Source organism: Schistocerca americana, chromosome 1, assembly GCF_021461395.2.
Source record: "Schistocerca americana isolate TAMUIC-IGC-003095 chromosome 1, iqSchAmer2.1, whole genome shotgun sequence".
NCBI classification, from domain to species: Eukaryota; Metazoa; Arthropoda; class Insecta; order Orthoptera; family Acrididae; genus Schistocerca; species Schistocerca americana.
The window spans coordinates 283,071,967-283,094,607 of NC_060119.1; positions in this window are offsets into that span (position 1 = coordinate 283,071,967).

Here is a 22,641-nt window from a genome sequence, read left to right on the forward strand (position 1 = left end):
GGAGCTGATCGGCTGTTCGCGTTCTGCTCTCGTGGGCATTTGTGGAAAGTGGTTTAAGGGCAGTGAAACCATGCGTAGGCGGCAAAGCGTTGAACAACCTCGCGTCACCATGGAACGGGAAAGTCAGACTCTTTCCATCATTGTTCAGCAGTATAGGCAGTGATTATTGAAAATTAGTGATTATTGAAAATGGGGCTTCCCAGCAGACTCCCCTACATCTTCTCATGTTGACGCAATTTCATCAATAACGAATGCAGTGAGCATGTGATCGACTACATTGGACGGCGGATCAATTGAAACATGTTCCTTGGTCGGACAAATCACGGTGTTTCTATATCTGGTGTGAATATGCCATTGTTCATGCGAACAGCAGCTTGAAACACTTAGGTACCACACCATGGATGCAGTACTTTGCTATGAGGGACTTTCAATTGGGCTTCGGCAGAGTTCAGCCCTTAATCGACACGTTAACGGACTATCGATCAATGGTACCTTTACACTTTGTAACCTAGGAACGACTACTTTTGCATCGAACTAGATTGCGCAGCATGTGCCGCCTGCGCGATTTAAGATCACTGCTTGTGGAGTTTTATCTATTGAATATGTGTTCGTTGCTTAATGGCTTTAAGTCTACCTAGCAGCTGTGATTCAAACGCTTCCTTAGAGATATAGTAATGATCTTTCTGTTTTGTAAGCGAATTCTTATACCTTTGTCTGCCTTCTGTACCTCGAATCACACGGATTCGGTGTTTCCACCATTCGTCCTGTTGGAGGAGACACACTCCGTGTACAACATCTGAGGACAATTTGGCCTCAACACGCTGTAGTCTGGAGGCTTGGCCTGCCAGCGGAGCGATGACGGTTGGGCGTAAAACGCTAGCAGTAGTCTGCTTCTTTCAGTGCTCTGCGAGTGGTGCATGGAATCAAATTTCATCCTACAAGATATACTGTAAAACAAAATGCCTTCAGCTTTCCTTTCTACCACAGCGGTAAGACTTGCGTGGATGGCCGTCGCAAAACTGAATTTAGTATTTTTTTTTTTCGTTTAACTTACCAAGCGTCATTTGCTGTTTCAATTTCGCTGAAGAGCTGTCTGGCTCTGGTTATGTTTTCCATTATAATAGCTATAAAACTTCCTGGCAGATTAAAACTGTGTACTAGACCGAAACTCGAACTCGGGACCTTTACCCTTCGTGGGCAATTGCTCTAACAACTGAGCTACCCAAGCACGACTCACGACCCGTCCTCACATCCCTACGTCCGCCAGTACCTTGTCTCCTACCTTCAAAAATTCACAGAAGCTCTCATTCAGACCTTGAAGACCTCGCTGTGGGGACAAGTCGTGAGTCGTGCTTGTGTAGCTCACTAGGTAGCTGGCACCGTAGCTCAGCGTGTTCGGTCAGATGGTTAACTGCCCTCTGCAAGAGAAAAACTTAGTGAATGCATAGACGGGTGTCCTGAGACGCCCGCCCCGACAAATACAACGAACACTAACGAACAAAATGACATTAAAAAAAATGTAATTTGGTAGAGCACTTGCCCGTGAAAGGCAAAGTTAGCGAATGCGAGTCTCGGTCCAGCAGACAGTTGTAATGTGAAAGGAAGTTTCATATCAGCGCACACTCCGCTGCGGAGTAAAAATTTTACTCTGGATAATGGTTAAGGCTTGCCTGCCAGAATGTTAAAAAACTGTATGTGCTGAAGTGTGATTGGTTTTGCTGAGAATTTTGCTGAGAATTACGAGGGCAGTTCAATAAGTAATGCAACACTTTTTTTTCTGAAACAGGGGTTGTTTTATTCAGCATTGAAATAAACCAGGTTATTCCCCAATCTTTTAGCTACACAACACTATTTTTCAACATAATCTCCATTCAATGCTACGGCCTCACGCCACCTTGAAATGAGGGCCTGTATGCCTGCACGGTACCATTCCACTGGTCGATGTCGGAGCCAACGTCGTACTGCATCAATAACTTCTTCATCATCCGCGTAGTGCCTCCCACGGATTGTGTCCTTCATTGGGCCAAACATATGGAAATCCGACGGTGCGAGATCGGGGCTGTAGGGTGCATGAGGAAGAACAGTCCACTGAAGTTTTGTGAGCTCCTCTCGGGTGCGAAGACTTGTGTGAGGTCTTGCGTTGTCATGAAGAAGGAGAAGTTCGTTCAGATTTTTGTGCCTACGAACACACTGAAGTCGTTTCTACAATTTCTGAAGAGTAGCACAATACACTTCAGAGTTGATCGTTTGACCATGGGGAAGGACATCGAACAGAATAACCCCTTCAGCGTCCCAGAAGACTGTGACCATGACTTTACCGGCTGAGGGTATGGCTTTAAACTTTTTCTTGGTAGGGGAGTGGGTGTGGCGCCACTCCATTGATTGCCGTTTTGTTTCAGGTTCGAAGTGATGAACCCATGTTTCATCGCCTGTAAGAATCTTTGACAAGAAATTGTCACCCTCAGCCACATGACGAGCAAGCAATTCCGCACAGATGGTTCTCCTTTGCTCTTTATGGTGTTCGGTTAGACAACGAGGGACCCAGCGGGAACAAACCTTTGAATATCCCAACAGGTGAACAATTGTGACAGCACTACCAACAGAGATGTCAAGTTGAGCACTGAGTTGTTTGATGGTGATTCGTCGATCATCTCGAACGAGTGTGTTCGCACGCTCCGCCATTGCAGGAGTCACAGCTGTGCACGGCCGGCCCGCACGCGGGAGATCAGACAGTCTTGCTTGACCTTGCGGCGATGATGACACACGCTTTGTCCAACGACTCACCGTGCTTTTGTCCACTGCCACATCACCGTAGACATTCTGCAAGCGCCTATGAATATCTGAGATGCCCTGGTTTTCCGCCAAAAGAAACTCGATCACTGCCCGTTGTTGGCAACGCACGTCCGTTACAGACGCCATTTTAACAGCTTCGTACAGCGCTGCCACCTGTCGGAAGTCAATGAAACTATACGAGACGAAGCGGGAATGTTTGAAAATATTCCACAAGAAATTTCCGGTTTTTTCAACCAAAATTGGCCGAGGAAAAAAATGTGTTGCATTACTTATTGAACTGCCCTCGTATAACCCTGGGTTGTATCACTGTTTATTGCCATTTCTTTTAAGAAGTGATGGTTTACACAGGGCATTCGGTGTATGAGTACAGATATTTTTTTTGACGATTAAGGACAGCGCACTGAATAACATTACATTAGTATTTACTTCAATTGCAGACTAATAATTACAGGTTTACGAGTAGTACGTTTTTAGGTTCGTTAGTACCTCCAAGTCCGCATGGCGTAGGTAAGCCGTAAATGATTATTTCCTTCTGGGCAGCAGCTCACGTCAAGTATTGAGGAGTGGTCGCGTGCGCGGAATGTTAACAGACATAGTCCACTTCGCTGTGAAGTTCCGACTGCACTGAAAAAAATCAGGTAGCAAATTACGTGCGATGTGTGCCGGAAGACTGTTAAACACAGAGATTAAGCAACCAGCAAGCTGAAATGAGTTGATACAAATGTTCGCGTTATTTGTACTTACACCCCGGACACCCTACATATGTAATTGTACACTTATATGTGCACACTAGGTAATGCAACATTCTGATTGTCTCTTTTGTGTTGGCGCTAATATCTGTAACTTCCCTTTGCGACTAATGTTTTTCATGTCGAATGCCTGTATAGTTTATAACATTTTTATTTAAAGTTGTCAGCATTTATGAATTTTTAATTTTTTATTTATAATTCTGGAATGTTTTCTCGTAGTTACGGTTAAGGTATAGTAAGCATACCTTATGAGTAAACCTGAAATTGTATGTTTTCAGACTTGTTTAAAGTGAATATGTTCCATATGTTTCCATGTTTTATTAGAGTTTCAGTGGATTAAAAGTAACAGTCAGTCACTTGCGACATGCAGTTTTATTATACCTTCACCATGGTTTCAACGGTTTTAAAACCAGTTATTGTACCTATGAACAAGATAACGACATTGTGTGTTGGGAAAAGATAGTAATATTACAAGAAGCGAAATTAAAGGAAATGATTACGAGAAAAATGAAAATTTAGCAATGTTGCCCGGGATGCTCCATCCGGTGAAGTTCGGCGGCCAAGTACTAGTCTTATTAAAGCCGACGCCACATTCGGCGATTCGCGTGCCGGTGATGACGATGAAATCACGGTGAGGACAGCACAACACACAGTCCACGAGCGGAGAAAATCTCCAATCCGGCCGAGAATCGAACCTACGCCCGCTGCATGGGAGGCAAGCGCGTTACCACTCAGCTATAAAGCGGTCCGCTTCCCAAAAACTTTTTATTGAAGGATACTGACGTAAAATCAGATTATCTGTAGCTAATGTGGGAGTCATTAACCTGTTTAGTTGATATCATTCACTTAATCACCATTTAAAACACTTAGTATAAGTGTGGAGCTTTGTCTTATATCTTTCTAAAGTATCACCTTTGACACTGGATACAACGTATAACATCCCACTTGAAAGACTTGTATAAAACTGACATTTCAGTACAAAACGTGGCATCAGAGCCCATAGAGCGCAAATACGTCACTTTCAGAGCCAGTGACGTGCGCCTACTGACTGGAGAATAGAGGCAATAGCCTCGTGTCGCCTCTGAGAGGTAGCGTTCCTGCACGTCCTATATGCGTGTCTCTGGAATGAGCAGCGTGTGTGAATATTCTGTGTTCGCCAACAATATATCTCTAGTTATTTTCCAAGGTACGTTGTCATCCACAGATAGTTGTTTTTAACATTTTGGTAACAAACAATCGTACCTACTCTCGCCCAAACTTTTTAATCTTAGGTGTGTTTTTTTTTTTCGCCTATACCATGGTGATTTCTAGGCATATACACTGCTTATTATTACTATGTATTACTTTACTTGTTGTTTAGTAACACTGCCCTTGTAGTATGTTTATTCACATAGCACGCTTTATCAGTATGATTACTACCCTTAACTAGGTGCGTTAATGCATGTATCATAAATTCTTTCAGTGCCTGTGCACCAAGCGATCCAATTCTTACGTGCATGTGTTAAGCCTGATGGCACTAAATTTATGAAAATTTAATTGTTTTGTGCAGTGAGCACCACTGACCTTGGGTCAAATAACATAATCTCTTTTTTGGGGGGTTGGGGTGAAAGAATTTTAATGGCAGCTTCAGCTCTGGGGTCTCTGTCTTTCGAGGAACCTGTGTTAGTAATCGAAGCTCTACGTACACAATGTGCGCGCTATTGCGGAGCACCTGCATCAGTTCGTACTTGATGTGATGGCACGTTCCCATACGATAACTCTGCGTGTCACAAAGCCAGAACCATATTACAGTGATTTGAGGGTCGTGTTAGATAATCTTAAAAAGCAAGTGTGCTTGGCTCATCTTTGAATATTCACATAGTGTTTCACTAGCCAACAAAATGTTTGGGTGCGTGAGTACATGGACGATTATTTGTGACTTCTTAAAGAAAAAATTAATATTTCCCACCAAAAGAAGATACATAGGTTACGTGGAAAATTACCACGTTTCACTACCGGATCAGTAACTGAAAGTGGCAAAGTTTCATCCTCGAGCCTGTAGTCTGGCAGAAACTGAATTCGGTCACATAGAGAATATCATACCAAGTAAGGGGTCATCCAGCAATGCAAACTTTGTCACCTCTAAGAATCAGGTGGAGTCTATAATTTACCGATCTATTTCTGCTTTAGATGGAGCATTATAGTCAACTGCCCATAGAAATTAGGTTGCTATCTCAATAAATAAAGTGACAGAAGAACATAATTCTCGTTGTCCTCAGTGACAGGTTACTTTCAAAGTATTTATCTGAGAACCAGGTTTTACAGAACATCAACCAAACACTTAATGACAGTCATGATACTAATGTACAGGCGGATAAAGGGAATACTTTAGCTCTCCTTACAGAGAATTCTTTACCGAGAACTTGACTGATAAATGTCGTTTCAGTTCGACTGTTAAATTAGTAGCAAATTGAAAAAAGTTTCTGAAAATCTCATTTTCTTGCAGAATGGTTCAAAAAGACGTTTCTTTTCCCTATGTCTCCGCGGCAGCAAAACATCATTTTTAGGTAAAATTTCATAAAGGCCACCTGCCCGTTAACCCGGTTGTTAATGCTGGGTGGGGTGGTGGGGGTGTTGGTGGTGGTGGTGGGGAGGAGGGGGGGGGGGTGGGGAGGTTCACAGGCTGAAAACTTCTGAACTAGCATTTTAAACATCCGATACATCTTAATATTCGTAAGAGCGAACATCTCGTCGATGACGTATCGCTATTAAGTTTACTGCACCCCACCCCTTCCCGGCACGAATTCGGTTTCTCTGCGTATCAAAAATATTTGTACATCAATACTGGTACGTGGGATATGTAAGATCGTACACAATGATCTACGTTCCTTGAGTGGCTATACTACTGAGAAATTTAACGAAGTCATCCAACTACTTGACCTGGTTCATAAGTTTGGATGTAACGCATTTCTACAAACCAGGCCCTTGATACGGGTTCCCCTTTGTCCCTCTGTTTTTCACGTATACCACTTTCTTGATCTTAATCACTGTGAACGAGCCAGAGATTAAATACGGTAAGCATAGAAAGCCATTCACTATAGATGTTGTGATCCACCAGACGTCTAAACAAACCACCAATTATGAAACAGATACTTTTAGATCGCTCATTTGTAGCTATATGTGTTGTTTTTCAGACGAAGCCTTTAACGGAAAATGTATATGATTAAGTACAGGGTGTTCATAAAGTTCCAGTTCCTAGAAGCTGCTCAGGATGACATCAAATTTGAACGGCACATTATGGAAACAAATGGAAACCTTATGGAACAACAACAAGAATTTAACAAATATTTTAACAATACATGGCGTTGTAAGCGTCTTAAGGAAATGACTGACGAATCGCAATACGACGGCTATAGTTTGAGCTGCCCATCACACCATCCGTATTGTTCAGTGTGCATGACCCCTCAAGTTCGGCGGTCAACGTATGTGGCACTGTTAATTTTGTAATTCCATTCACATCGTATAGGAAAACCAGGTTTTAACTCCCCTGAGACCAAAAACTGCAATAGAAGGAAAATGAGGTCGGTATTCAATTGAACTAAGGCCGAAAACAGCATAAAAACGAAATTAATATCCGTTTCTAATTGTCATGAGACTGGCGCAAGACACGTTCAGTATGCTGTGTACCGTTTTTGCCACAATTTAGAATCGAGAACCAGCACGTCCCGTAACAGATCGTGTGTGGCGAGTGCCACTTTCAGAATGCGTTGTGCAGTGCGTCCCTTCAATTCAGCAACTTTGTAATTGGAACACTGAACGTAACATATTTCAGATAACCCCACAGCCAGAAGTCACACAGACTAAGATCGGTTTATACAGGCGGCCAGGCTGTAGGAAAATGATGGCTGACAATTCTAGCATTTCCGAAAATCTTCTGCAGGAGCCATTTCACTGCCAGTGCGGTGTGCAGAGGAGTGTCATGTTGTATAAAAAATGATACTACCCACACATTCATGCTGTTGAATGGTGTTCAAAGGACTTTCGTAGCGTTTGTTAGGAACGGTATAGGCTACCCGCTACAGGACTCGCATAACCCATTTCCACGAAAAATATGTTCGTAAGGTAAACGATGCCGTCAACTTGTACTACACAGTCACCTGTGCAGAATGAAGTGGTACAGGTTGATGTGCGTGCTAACACTTCAGCAGGAAGCATTCCTGGTCATGGGTGATATTCTATGGATAGCAGTGCATGATGGGTTGGTAAGATTTTATGCACCATGCTCCCAGTCAATATCCAATGTTCGGGCCACTCCCCATGTAATGTATATTTGTACTCCACCGTGCTGCCCCTCCTGCAGTGCTGGGGCTACATCTTCGACTGACGTAGGTTTCCTCTCTCTGTCAGATTACACTTCATAAGAACCTGTCTTTTCGAATGTTATAATCTTTTTCTCCAGACCCTTAGCAAATTTCGGACCAATACCTTTTTCCATACCTGTGAGTGTCCGAAACTTCTGTGTCCGAAACTTCTGTGTCAGAAACTTCTGTAGTGCTACTAGCGAACAGAGAACTTGCAAGAGGACTTTACCAGTAGCTCTCGACCCTTAATGGAGTCAGTCATGTTGGACGTCTCGGACGGAAACTGAGGACCAGCCGTATGGAGTGCGTCTTTTGGTGCGCGTACTATGACGCTTAAAGCGCCATCTGTTGGTCAAAGTTTCGTTAAACTTTTTTTATTCCGTAACGTTTCCCCCAGCATTAGTAAAATGCTGTTAAAATTTGAACTCATTCAGAGCAGTGGTTCTCTTTTTACAGTGTTTTGAAACTGGAACCTCCACTATCGACAGCCTATACATCGCTTATTCTAACGGTTACAGCTCTGATTTTGTTATTTGTTATTAATGCTAATAAAACCATCCAAAAGAAAATTAACCCTGCCCTTTACTCTATTTAACAGCCAATACCATTCTCACACGTAAATCAGCCTAGTAAAATACAAAATTTTCACAGGATATCCTATTATGGAAGATCTCAGAAAAAATAGAAAAACAAATAAAAGTAAAGGGCGTTTCCCCAGAAATTTTTATTCCGAGAGGTATCAGCCTCAGGTTCCGTCGTAGTGAGCAGGCCAATGTCAACAAATCTTATGCGGCATGTATTTACTGCAGTTCTTGTAATGACTGCCCAGACCGTTCTACTGGTTAACTGAAAAAACGGAACGCAATTTTCACATTCGATTTAAAAACATTTGAGCCCTAAGAGCTCTACATCCGCTCTTACTCCCCATTTACGTGATACTGGGAACACTATTTGTGCCCATACAACAAACTTAAAGATCTTATGCAATGTAAAATGAGCAATAACCTTAACATTTTGGAAGAAATCCATATCTTGCACTGCTTCAGTTTCCTGATCACACCCTGAACAAACGGTCAGAACTTAGCCATTCAGTCATCGTTTCAAATCTTGATTAAAAAATGGCTCTGAGCACTATGGGACTCAACTGCTGAGGTCATTAGTCCCCTAGAACATAGAACTAGTTAAACCTAACTAACCTAAGGACATCACAAACATCCATGCCCGAGGCAGGATTCGAACCTGCGACCGTAGCGGTCTTGCGGTTCCAGATTGCAGCGCCTTTAACCGCACGGCCACTTCGGCCGGCAAATCTTGATTACCTGTGGCCTCTCTTATAGGAGTTCCCACCATGACATCTTTATTTGTGGTTGTTTTTACGTTTATTTTTTTCTGTTACTTCCGTTTCTCCGTTTTCTTTTTACTGCATACTGGCCCTTGAGTTCAGTTTCTTCTATCAACTTAGCTTAGGACGTATCTGTATTATTTACGTCTAATGACTATTTTTTACTAAGGTACCGTCCATTTGTCCCGTTTCAGTACATTTGTCTTAAAATCCCCATCAGCGTTTTCATTGTTTTCTTTAATTTTCTAATACATTTTATTAATTTTAACTAGCCTCATTTTAAGGTCTTTTGTAACATTGACTATATTGATGGTTCACCAAAATAATTTTACAAATAATTTCTTCTTAGTCATTTTTACACTGTTCTCCTTAATTCCATCATTGTAAGTAAAGTTGTTCTGTTGCTGTATTGTCTGTACTGTATTTAACGATGTAGCTTCCTCGCCTCTTTCGCGCCCTGTATCGACGCGTTTCAGTAGCTCTCACTTGCCGTCTCGCGGCTCACTGCCCAGTGTTAGTTTTTCTCAACAGCGGGCTGTGTCTACACCAGCGTTTGGTGATACAATCTTCCTGCTGCAGATGTAGACATGGTCACTACATGTGGCTTCTTGGTGTTTTCACCGACTTTGCAAAACAGGTCTACAAATGCGACTTGCAGTTTTCAGTTATGCAGACAAACATTTTTAGTTTTTGGTTCTCTTCTTTTTCTGGATTACTCACGATCCATTTAAACTGACAATGCTAATGTCAAGTGCCACCCGCACGCTGGGAGATCGAGCTGTTTCCCTGACCTCGTGTTAAACTGACAACCTTTTTTTTTTTTCAGCTGAAGGTACAATTAAAATACCGCGAAACCGGTACTTTATAATCTTGGAATATAGGATTATCAACAACTAATGCGGTTTCCGGAAGTTTTTTAGAATATTTCAACACATATCGTGGAGAAATATTTAAAATACATCAACTAAGCTATAGATGCCCACATTGTAAAATGTTATATTCAATGAATTTTACTTTACCTTAAATTCTTCTTCTCCTTCTCCTCTCTCTCTCTCTCTGCCTCGCAGTAATACCAACAAAACACACTCTAACTTATTGACATATTGTTGTAAGAAACAAATAGCAATCGTTCATTATTATTTTAATTCTTTTCTTATATACGTGTTGCCACTTTCAAGTTCCTTTGTCAACTTCAGGAATATCACACTTCTTTCCTTATCGTGTTTCTCACATGTTCTGCCCACGACTTGTTGTTCTGATTCTTGTGTTTGATTCATGTATCAAAATCCGTGGTTCATTACGAAGCTGTTCCGCGTATTTATGCTGCTCCTTTATCCGATTCCGTTTGTAAGTCTGTATAATAAGAACACGCTGTTTGAAAACTTAACAGAGCACGTAATTACCCTCCTATAAAACTGTATTGCGTTGACAGTATTCCTTGCAAGACAAATTTTATGCAAGAATTTCTGTAGTCCTTCTCGCTTAGCAAGTAAACACCTCTTCCGAGCAGAATATATCTTACACTTTGTAAAAAGCCGATGTTCCTCTGTGAACGAGGAGTGACCTCTCCGAGCATCGGCAGTAGTATAGTACGAATGTAGAGAGTCAGTCCTAATTGCTTGTTAGTCACCGCTTGTTATCTGTTGTTTGCTTTTAATTATTATCCCCTGAGAGAAAGTAAAATGGACGGACTGACGGAATTCAGTTTTAATAAATAATAATGAATGTGATTTAGGGGCCTGTGTAGCGAAAGTTTCGTTTATTTTAATACAATGATAATAATGTTGTTTCACATTGTGCACAATTATTGTCGGTAATGAGAAATCTGTGTTCAAATGAAAAACTTCGTTAATATCGTGTGATTCCGTGGTGAGGTTATAAACTTTTAGGGGTGATTGATAAGGGTAATTGTATCAGCCTGAGGCAAGGGACGCTTTTCTGGAATATTCGAATAATATAAGTGAAAATCGTTGTGATACCTTTGATAGTGGAATGCATGTACTGTTTATGCTATGAATGTAGGGTAGACAATTTTCCGAGATGGAAGTGAGGGCCAACACAAGAAGAAACGTATCAATAAACATGGAATCTAAAGTGCGTACCTTAAGAGCTATGACCTCTTGTTCATCTTCGATGCCGTGAGACAAATCTCATCTACCGCAAGCTCATTGGTTTCCATATTTTTGGAGAGGGTTGTATGAACCAAAGCAACACAAAACTGTGCAATAAATATGGACTCTAAAATGCATACCTTAGGGAATTTGACCACTTGTTTGATATAACAAAGGTGTTTCGCAACAGTGATAATGAAGTAGCATAACCAACTCTTAAGGTATATGTTTTGGAGCTCATATTCACTGGATATTTTTCTAGTTTTGGTTCACACTAGCAGTTCTGAAAGTTTCCTACCAGAGTACGTTGTCTCAGACTGAAACATTTACCCTTCTCAATTATCCCTGCAAGTTTGTAACATCATCATAGAACCATCCGGTATATCTATATCACAGAACTCTTCATAAACGCAGAAACCCAAACTGTGTCACCTTGACATCGTTGATGTTATGTTACAGAAATACCACGTATGCTTCAGACACTAAAAACAGTCAGCTAGGCAACATAAACAAAAGCATATTAAGGTATCTGGAAAGGGAGGACTCATATTGGTTTCGCGACGAACGGCGAAGCAGTTTTGAAATTTCACCCCAAGACCCTCTGTCTGCACTAGTAAACATCTATTACATATTCCGGCTAGTTTAAAATAGACATTGAATTCATACATCGGTTTATACGAACGAGTTTGGAGTGAAAAGATTTCTTTTTATTGCCAGTCTCTGGTAACTCTTGATTGGTAGCAGCTCAGTTGCAGATGGATGGAGCAATATTTCACCGAAATAGCACAGATCAAACCTAGTTACATAGCGTCCATGGTAGCTTATGGTGAAACATTGTGTTTCGAGTAATCCTTCGAAAACATTCAAAATAGTGAATGAATGAGTCCGAAAAAGCAACGCTGATAACGGCTGAAACCGAAAATCAAATCATTTCTCATCGCGATCCTCCTTGCTGCCACGGAATCGTACACATAGATATCATATGCAGTGGACAGACAAGTAGCACCCTCTCCCAGACTGACCTCGTAGGTGACATCCTTTAAGACGTGAGGCGCGTGAAATTAATCATTTGCAGAGACAAGGAGGGAAACCTGGTTGCATGACAGCGTTACATCAAACATGCCTCGATAATCGATTCATAGTTTCTGAGCGAAAACGAATTGATAAGCCTTTCCTGTCGAAAGATTCAGCGCCGGTGGATTAATTTATATAATAGACTAACGGAAAAAAATCGAAAGACCGACAACAACTAACGTAGAATAATAACATTTAGGAAATACGTTAGTCTAGATAACATATGTAAGTGATTAACGCTAAAAGGTCACAGATTATATTCTAAGAGTAAAATAAGCCACTGCAAATGTGAAATTATTGTACATTAATAACCGATATAACCACTAGAACGTTGAAATGCAACCGTGCAAACAAGCATGCATTGTGTTGTACAAACGCCGGATGACAGTTTGTGGAACGGAGTTACGTGCCTTTTGCACTTGGTCGGTCACAACAGGGACAATTAATAATTTCTGTAGAGCATCTTTGGTTGCAACCGCAGTATGTGGGCTAGCAGTATCCTTTCAGTAAACACCCCCTGCGATGCTATTCCTGAATGTCAACCAGCACAAAGCGTCAAATCACAAGACTGATATAAATATTTGCAGTCAGGGTGCGTCGGATAGGGATGGAAGTGCGCCTGCTGTCATAGAAACCCGCACCCAAGATCGTAATTACAGACGTCTGTCCTATGTGTCTAGCACGCAGACGTGCTGGCTGTAGGCGCTCAGCTAGCCTCATTCTGATCATCAGACGGCTATCACTGCCACCGAGGCAGAACCAGTTTTCACCAGAGAACACAACAGACCTCCACGCCGCCCTCCAATGAGATCTGAAGGCGCAAACGGTTGTGGTTCGGTATCAGCGGATTGCACGCTGCAGAGCGCCAGGCTCGAACCTGTTATTGAAGTAACCGGTTTGTTACAGTTCGTGGTGTCACTGTTGTGCCTACTGCTGCTCAAATTGCTGCTGCAGATGCAGTACGATGCGCCAGAGGCATACACCAGAGTCCTGTTTTCTGCCGACCGTACGTTCTCGTGACCACCATCGCCAGAAATCATGTACAATATCCGTATTCTATTCAAGTCTTTCTGCAGCAACGTGGAATGAACATGCCGCTTCTCGTAGCCCTATTTCGCGACATCGTTCAAGCTCCGTGAGGAGTTGACAATGGCGCCGTTGTCGCCGTAAAGACAACATAAACTCACCACGTTCAATCTCAAAGGTAACTAATGACCGCTACAGCATGTATTTAAAGCAAACCTGATTTCCATCCTCATCTTTGGCGCTACTAGAAGCATACCTACCAACTTTCCTTGACGTCGTACAACTCCTTGGTGTTGCGATTTTTTCCGTCAGTGTATATAATTAATTAAAGTGATTACGTGCTGTGAACATGATATTGGTCGAACACTGAAGGTCTAAAGGCTGCGATAAAGTTCCTAATAGGCTTTCCTGAAGAATATGTAAATTTTGATTCAAAGCTTACCGAACGAAGCAGATCATGCATTGAGAGAGGTGCTAGAGTGGTTTGGATTCAAGTTATAGTACTCTTAATCGTGTATTAGCATTCACCTATAATGGATTCCCTGTGGAAAGCCTGCTTGCATTTCGCCGTAATAGTAGCTGAATTCATGTGTAACTGATGAGTAGCGAACCCGGTAATGCTATGCAATTGCTAAATATGTAGAGGAATTGGATGTACATCCCAATCTCCTCGTGTGGCCGTGGGGTTCTAGGCGCTTCAGTCTGGAACCACGTGACCGCTACGGTCGCAGGTTCGAATCCTGCCTCGGGCATGGATGTGTGTGCTGTCCTTAGGTTAGTTAGGTTTAATTAGTTCTAAGTTCTAGGCGACTGATGACCTCAGAAGTTAAGTCGCATAGTGCTCAGAGCCATTTGAGCCAAATCTCCTCCTCCCCCGTCTTTCTATACCCCTTCCTTTGCACAGTTCCTACTCTTCCCCACTTCCTCTGCCCATCTGCTTAATCACTCTGCCTGTACCTCTCTTACCCTACACTCTGTCTGTACATCTTTTCCTCTCTCATTTCTTTTCCATAGCCTCCTTCCCCCTCTTTATGTCCGTCTCTTCCGCCCTTCTGTGTCCATTTCCTCCTACCGCATCTATCTGCTCATATTCACTGTTATTGCTAACAGAACATTGATTGAGAATAGAACTCAAAGTGAATGGATACATCGGTTCAATCATAAGCACACGGGGTATGAAAGACAACTTTCCAGCTGCTGGATGTGTGAGGACAGTAAATCTAACGGCAGTATTTCGTATGCGTTTAATCTGCGAACAAGTAGGATTATAAATTTAACCGTGAACACTTCTTCACAGCACAGCTTAGGATGTTCTTTCTCGTATTCGGTGTAATAGAAAGTGTTTACTGTATAATTCTTATTCGATTTGTCTCCAAGCGCTCTTCGTCAGTCTCATTAAATCGACTATCATGTAGTTGACCTGCGTTGCGCGTTCGCGGACCGATAATTTGACTCATCACTGGTGGCATCTTCTTCAAAAAAATTAACCACAAACTGGAACCAGCTGACTGCAACACACCAGATTACAACGAGCTGATATCAATTCAGTCTTTGCAACATAACAACGATATCATCGTATCGAATTTATTGTGTTGTGTATCTCAAATTATCAACATCCAACGCGGAATTTGTTATTGCGACATTTGGACGATTTTGCAATAATTTTCTTTCAATACAAATCGTTTCCTTAGAACAAATACATCAACCAAATCGGGCCAGTGATTCTTAAGTTTCACCTATGCTTCATAGTCTACCTTACTACAAACTTGGCTATTCTCAACGTAAATATCGCTGTCAAACACGAACAAATCGTTTCCTTAGAACAAATACATCAACCAAATCGGGCCACGGATTCTTAACTTTCACCTATGCTTCATAGTCTACCTTACTACAAACTTGGCTATTCTCAACGTAAATATCGCTGTCAAACACGAACGTTACCACATGCATTATCAATTGATCAATAAATCTTCGTACTATCTCCCTGTTAGTGAAATAATATACAATAAAATAAAATTTTCAACTGCGAGAAACTAATAGCAAATGCAGATTCTTGTTACATATACACCTTGTATAATATGACTGACGACTTATCGAAAATGCTCTAATATGTACACACTTACAAATACATACACAGACGCAGGCAGTACCTCTCTATACTGCTGTGCGCGTATCGTTACGAGAATAAATCAATGTTTCTCAAACAAAATGGTTGAAATGGCTCTGAGCACTATGGGACTTAACACCTGAACACCTGAGGTCATCAGTCCCCTAGCACTTAGAACTACTCAAACCTAACTAACCTAAGGACATCACACACATCCATGTCCGAGGCAGGATTCGAACCTGCGACCGTAGGGTTCGCGCGGTTCCAGACTGAAGCGTCTAGAACCGTTCGGCCACCAGAGGCCGGCAATGTTTCTCAAATCCTTCAGTTCCAAGTTTCTGTGATTGTATGATTTAAGGTTGTACTTTTAACCACTTCACATGTATTCGCCGTTGGGAAACCCTTTGTCCTATTCCCAGCTCGCAGGGACCGAACTCTATAATGAGTTGAAAGTAAAACGTAACATTAAAAAAATACAGTTTTTTCCTTTGACTCCAATCCTGAGCAAGCCGTCTCGACTTTACAATTGCATGCAGTAACAAAGAGCTCCGTGCCTGGAGAGATATCTGACAAAAAATTTCATATTTCCTCAGCCGTAATTCCGACCTAAGTCTTCAAAAGATTTCCCATTATTTTGATGAAAATTAATTTCATAAGATTTCCAGTCGAAACCCTGCCCAAACCAAATATTCCTTGTATTTAATGTGTATGAACTTCAGTTCACCCTCATAAATTAGAAACGTGTTGTGGTTCTGAAAAATACATACGGCTCTTGCAGAGACCCAACACCGATAACAATTATCTGCAATAACATGAGGTTTATCAAATGATAAAATCTCTTGTCCTTCAATACAAATTCCGCCAAGCTTCTACTATACTTACACAATGGAAGGAAAGCAACACCATTTTCATCTAATCATAGTACAGCATTTATTTATCGCTGCCGACAATATTACAGTAAAAGAGATTAGAGTCAGTCCATACTGAAACGTCCCCAGTTGCCATTTTGGATAGCCTGATCCTGTCGCACTTATTTTGTCACCCACACCAGACTAACGTTCGAATTTCAGATAAGATTACGGGATGATATTAAGCATAAGAGTGACTAAAAGGAAATTAGCATTTCTTCATTTTACTATAGAGTCACTCAACTCTACCGAAGCACTTGCCGTATGGACCGATTAATTAACAATTCGACTACTGAAATATGCACAGCAAATTCTTCATTCTTAGATATAATCTACGCCAACAATAAATACGGAAACGTAATCCTACGTAGTCTGTATTTAACAAAATGTATGCTATTTCCAAGGAATAAATGTTACATGTATGATAACACAACACTAGATTTTGTTGCTTTAGCTAGTCGTGGATATGAAGGAATTAATCACACTACACTGTAGAATATCCGAGAGAGGACCAAAAAAAAAACCTGAATATACGAGTACATACGAGTAAGAACTTCCCTGGAGTGAGAACTGCGTTCTGCACACACTATTGACATTATGCTGGAATTGTCACGTGATCTCGTGACGACATTGTTTGTTGAAGGCAAATTCACATTGGCCATCACCTCTCGTCATGTCAAAATATTCCACACGTCATTTCAAATGGCGGCATTTACAGCGGTCGTCACGTCGTAGCACGTTCATTTTTCGGGAGGGAAGTTTCCACATATCATTGTCTGCTAACAACGTAATTTAACCTATTTTCGAATAATCCACTTCGGTTATAGTAGCCGATTTCGTGCTTTTTTCCTTCTTCTTAATATTTATTTTATTAAAGTTGAAACAAATGAGCCCTCGGTCACAATTTTTAGTCTTATTAACCAGGTTTAAACACTTCTAAGAGTGCCTTCACCACAATTTAAATGTTTAAAGTGGCTTATAACGTAATTACAGTTAATAATTTATGGTAAAAGAACATTTCTATATAATCTGTAATTACCTTATAGGCAGAGGAAGAGACAGGATGGTAGTACATCTGTTACGATTTGACGAAATAACTTCCATGGTAGTACAGTTTGAAAATTTTACAGAAAGACAGAGACTTAATACCCCACCAAATAATCTAAGACATGGGTTGACAATGCTTCTCTGAGATGAAGAGGTCGGCACAGGAAAATACTTCGTGGCTGGCCACATTAAACCAATCAGAGGACTGAAGATCCAAAAAAAGAAAAACAGTGTGAGCTTCTCTTTCTAAGACTGGAAAGGGGCTGTTGTAAGGCGGTTTAGGCGGCTTGCTCGGGTGCTTTAAGGACCTCCACATGCAGCTCGAGATGGGCGCTGTTCTGGCGTAACCACACGCGCCGGAATGAAGAGGAAGAGCGCAAAACCAGAGAAGACAGTGAGGAGACGCCAGCCAATAGCCCGCTGACAAGGACCGCACCGCGGCAGGTGCGACCTCTGCCAGAAAAGAATAAAAGCGCCGCTAGGCCGCTCGGCCGGACGTTAGTTGACAATATTCGCGGAGTATTAGCGCGGCCTAGTAGAGAGTGCTACGAGAACAGTTAGTAGTGATCCACAAACTGTATGACAGACTTGTCTGAACACAGTGTTCAGCAAGGACTCGGATTTATGTTGCATGTCGCCCATCGCTTGCGACACCTTTGTGCATTGAAGTTTTGTCAATCTGCTTTTATAGAAATAAAACTACTATCGTAATTTGCTTGAATTGTTGTGTAGCATTCCGAGAACGCAGCGTCCCATAAGCACCCTATACGAGACAAGTGGGCAAGACCCAACAGGTACAGTGTGCGAAGCATGAATGAACGATAATGTGTGCTTTCGCATGGCGAGAAGTCGTTGAAGTTCCTCGTCTGTAGCACCAATGAGCATGGGTCAGCAGGTAGGCTACCTTTCTGGATGGAGAAAACGTCCGACAGAAGACACAAGGCGAGACCTGAGTTTCTCCTGGCGTATACAACTTTCAAATAACTTCCGGGAATTCAGCCAGGTAACACTTTCAGCGACCGCCGATATTTCGGCGGGAGAACACCCCGCCATTTTCAAGGCAAACTGCAACGGACAGGCGGCGTACATGCAAATTTAATACCTCGGTCCTCGGACCCAAGCAGGAAAGATAACACACACACACACTGAACACTAGTGCCACCAAAGATGGCCAAAGTCAGAGCTATCGATAGTGAGACTATGAATTCGCCGGTGAGGTAGCATTGAGTCCGTCCCTCTGTTTCTTGACAAGGGAGAGAGCCGGATTCCAAACAGAGTTTAAACAGAAACCTCCATCCCTGTTAACAAGGTTGCTCGCTAATTTAATCTCAACTGCCTCCCGAATCACACTGTCCCAATAGCTGGACGTGCATGCCAATATCTCGGTCTTATTATATAACATGGGGTGACCAGTATCCAAGCAATGTTCGGCAATAGCAGATCTATTAGGCTGCTGTAATCGTGTGTGCCGTTTATGCTCAGTACATCTGTCCTCCACGGTCCTGATAGTTTGACCAATATATGCCATGCCGCAGCTACAAGGGACTAGATATACACCCGCCTTACGCAGTCCAAGATCATCCTTAACGGAACCCAAAAGTGCTCTAATTTTAGGTGGAGGTCGGAAAACGCATTTCACATCGTATTTCCGTAAAATACGACCGATCTTATTGGACGTGTTTCCTACATAAGGCAAGAAGGCAGTAGACTTAGGTGTTGACTCAGAATTATCATCAATCACCTGATGTACAGTTGGTCGATAGCGCAACGCACGTTCAATCTGTCTATCACTGTAACCATTTTGACGAAATGTAACTTCAAGATGGGACAGCTCAGCTGGCAAAGTCTCAGCGTCAGAAACGATATGGGCCCTGTGTACCAAGGTACGAAGTACCCCTTCACGCTGAGCCGAATGGTGACAACTATTAGCTTGTAAGTACAAGTCGGTGTGAGTACGTTTCCTGTAGACTGCATGTCCCAATGATCCATCATCCTTCCTCCTAACCAACACGTCGAGAAAGGGAAGGCAACCATCCTTTTCCACCTCCATCGTGAAACGAATGTTCGGGTGGATCGAGTTCAGATGTTCTAGAAAGACATTCAAATTCTCCCTACCGTGAGGCCAAACAACGAGGGTATCGTCAACGTATCTATAGAAACAGGCGGGTTTTAAAGGCGCCGACTCCAATGCACGTTCCTCGAAGTCTTCCATAAACAAATTTGCGATCACAGGAGACAACGGACTACCCATCGCAACTCCATCTGTCTGCTCGTAATACTGGTCATTAAATAAGAAATAAGTGGATGTCAACACATGCCTAAAGAGATTAGTTAAATCAGCACCAAACCTGGCTTCAATTAACCGCAACGAATCAGACAGAGGAACACGGGTGAAGAGAGAGACCACATCGAAACTCACTAAAATATCAGAGTCATTCAGCCTCAGTCCCTCCAAACGACGTAAAAAATCAGCTGAGTTCCTGATATGATGTTCACACCGTCCTACTTGTGGACTCAACAGAGAAGCAAGATGCTTGGATACACAATATGTCGGGGCGCCGATGTTACTCACTATAGGACGGAAAGGAACCCCTTCCTTATGAACCTTTGGAAGGCCATATAACCTAGGGGGAACCGCACTATAGGTGTTAAGCCTCTTGATTGTGTCCTGCGACAAACCACTTTTCTTCAGGAGGCTGTTGGTCTTTCTCTCAACACTTTTCGTGGGGTCAGCATCGATTCTGCGATACGTTGAATCAGATAGTAAACGTTGCATCTTTTGTACATAATCATGTTTATTTAAAACAACGGTGGCATTGCCCTTGTCAGCAGGTAAAATAACAATACTGGGATCAACTTTGAGAGAGCGTAAAGCAGCCCTCTATGCTGCTGTTACATTACTCTTGGGTGGACGAGCCCTAGTCAAAACACGGCATGCCTCCCTCCTAACTTCCTCTGCAGCGTCAGGAGGTAGTTTGCAAACTGCCTGTTCAATTGAACTAATAAAATCAACTACGGGCAAATTCTTCGGAGTGGGTGCAAAATTTAATCCCTTCCCTAGCACGGATAAGGTTGCGTCGTCAAAAGATTTCTCTGTGAGATTTATCACAGAACGTCGAGATATAACATCCGACTCCGCGCGATGAAAACGTTCAAACTTAGCCAAATGCCGGGCAGTAACGGAGTTGTACTCCCAGTCAGCTTGGGTCCATGAGGCACCGTCCAACCAATCCCAAGTGAAATCAGACACTTCAGATGCAACCATTAAATGAAAACGATACAATTCTTTGGAAACAGAATCCAAACGTCGACGAGTAAAACGAATCCTTTCGCGAACAAGAGCCAAGCCAGCACGTTGCTTAATTCGATTGGCGGCAGGAGAATTAATATGGTGCACAATCTTAGCAAATGTTGGGACATGATTTTCATCACGACACCTCAATAAAAACGACAAAGCACATTGCAGTCTAACTCGACAGCTACGAAGTTTATCCAACTTACGTAAACACCGATACATTTCCTCCCCGTAGAGGTAAACAATGTGAGACCTGAGTTTCTCCTGGCGTATACAACTTTCAAATAACTTCCGGGAATTCAGCCAGGTAACACTTTCAGCGACCGCCGATATTTCGGCGGGAGAACACCCCGCCATTTTCAAGGCAAACTGCAACGGACAGGCGGCGTACATGCAAATTTAATACCTCGGTCCTCGGACCCAAGCAGGAAAGATAACACACACACACACTGAACACTAGTGCCACCAAAGATGGTCAAAGTCAGAGCTATCGATAGTGAGACTATGAATTCGCCGGTGAGGTAGCATTGAGTCCGTCCCTCTGTTTCTTGACAAGGGAGAGAGCCGGATTCCAAACAGAGTTTAAACAGAAACCTCCATCCCTGTTAACAAGGTTGCTCGCTAATTTAATCTCAACTGCCTCCCGAATCACACTGTCCCAATAGCTGGACGTGCATGCCAATATCTCGGTCTTATTATATAACATGGGGTGACCAGTATCCAAGCAATGTTCGGCAATAGCAGATCTATTAGGCTGCTGTAATCGTGTGTGCCGTTTATGCTCAGTACATCTGTCCTCCACGGTCCTGATAGTTTGACCAATATATGCCATGCCGCAGCTACAAGGGACACGATATACACCCGCCTTACGCAGTCCAAGATCATCCTTAACGGAACCCAAAAGTGCTCTAATTTTAGATGGAGGTCGGAAAACGCATTTCACATCGTATTTCCGTAAAATACGACCGATCTTATTGGACGTGTTTCCTACATAAGGCAAGAAGGCAGTAGACTTAGGTGTTGACTCAGAATTATCATCAATCACCTGATGTACAGTTGGTCGATAGCGCAACGCACGTTCAATCTGTCTATCACTGTAACCATTTTGACGAAATGGAGGTGGAAAAGGATGGTTGCCTTCCCTTTCTCGACGTGTTGGTTAGGAGGAAGGATGATGGATCATTGGGACATGCAGTCTACAGGAAACGTACTCACACCGACTTGTGCTTACAAGCTAATAGTTGTCACCATTCGGCTCAGCGTGAAGGGGTACTTCGTACCTTGGTACACAGGGCCCATATCGTTTCTGACGCTGAGACTTTGCCAGCTGAGCTGTCCCATCTTGAAGTTACATTTCGTCAAAATGGTTACAGTGATAGACAGATTGAACGTGCGTTGCGCTATCGACGAACTGTACATCAGGTGATTGATGATAATTCTGAGTCAACACCTAAGTCTACTGCCTTCTTGCCTTATGTAGGAAACACGTCCAATAAGATCGGTCGTATTTTACGGAAATACGATGTGAAATGCGTTTTCCGACCTCCATCTAAAATTAGAGCACTTTTGGGTTCCGTTAAGGATGATCTTGGACTGCGTAAGGCGGGTGTATATCGTGTCCCTTGTAGCTGCGGCATGGCATATATTGGTCAAACTATCAGGACCGTGGAGGACAGATGTACTGAGCATAAACGGCACACACGATTACAGCAGCCTAATAGATCTGCTATTGCCGAACATTGCTTGGATACTGGTCACCCCATGTTATATAATAAGACCGAGATATTGGCATGCACGTCCAGCTATTGGGACAGTGTGATTCGGGAGGCAGTTGAGATTAAATTAGCGA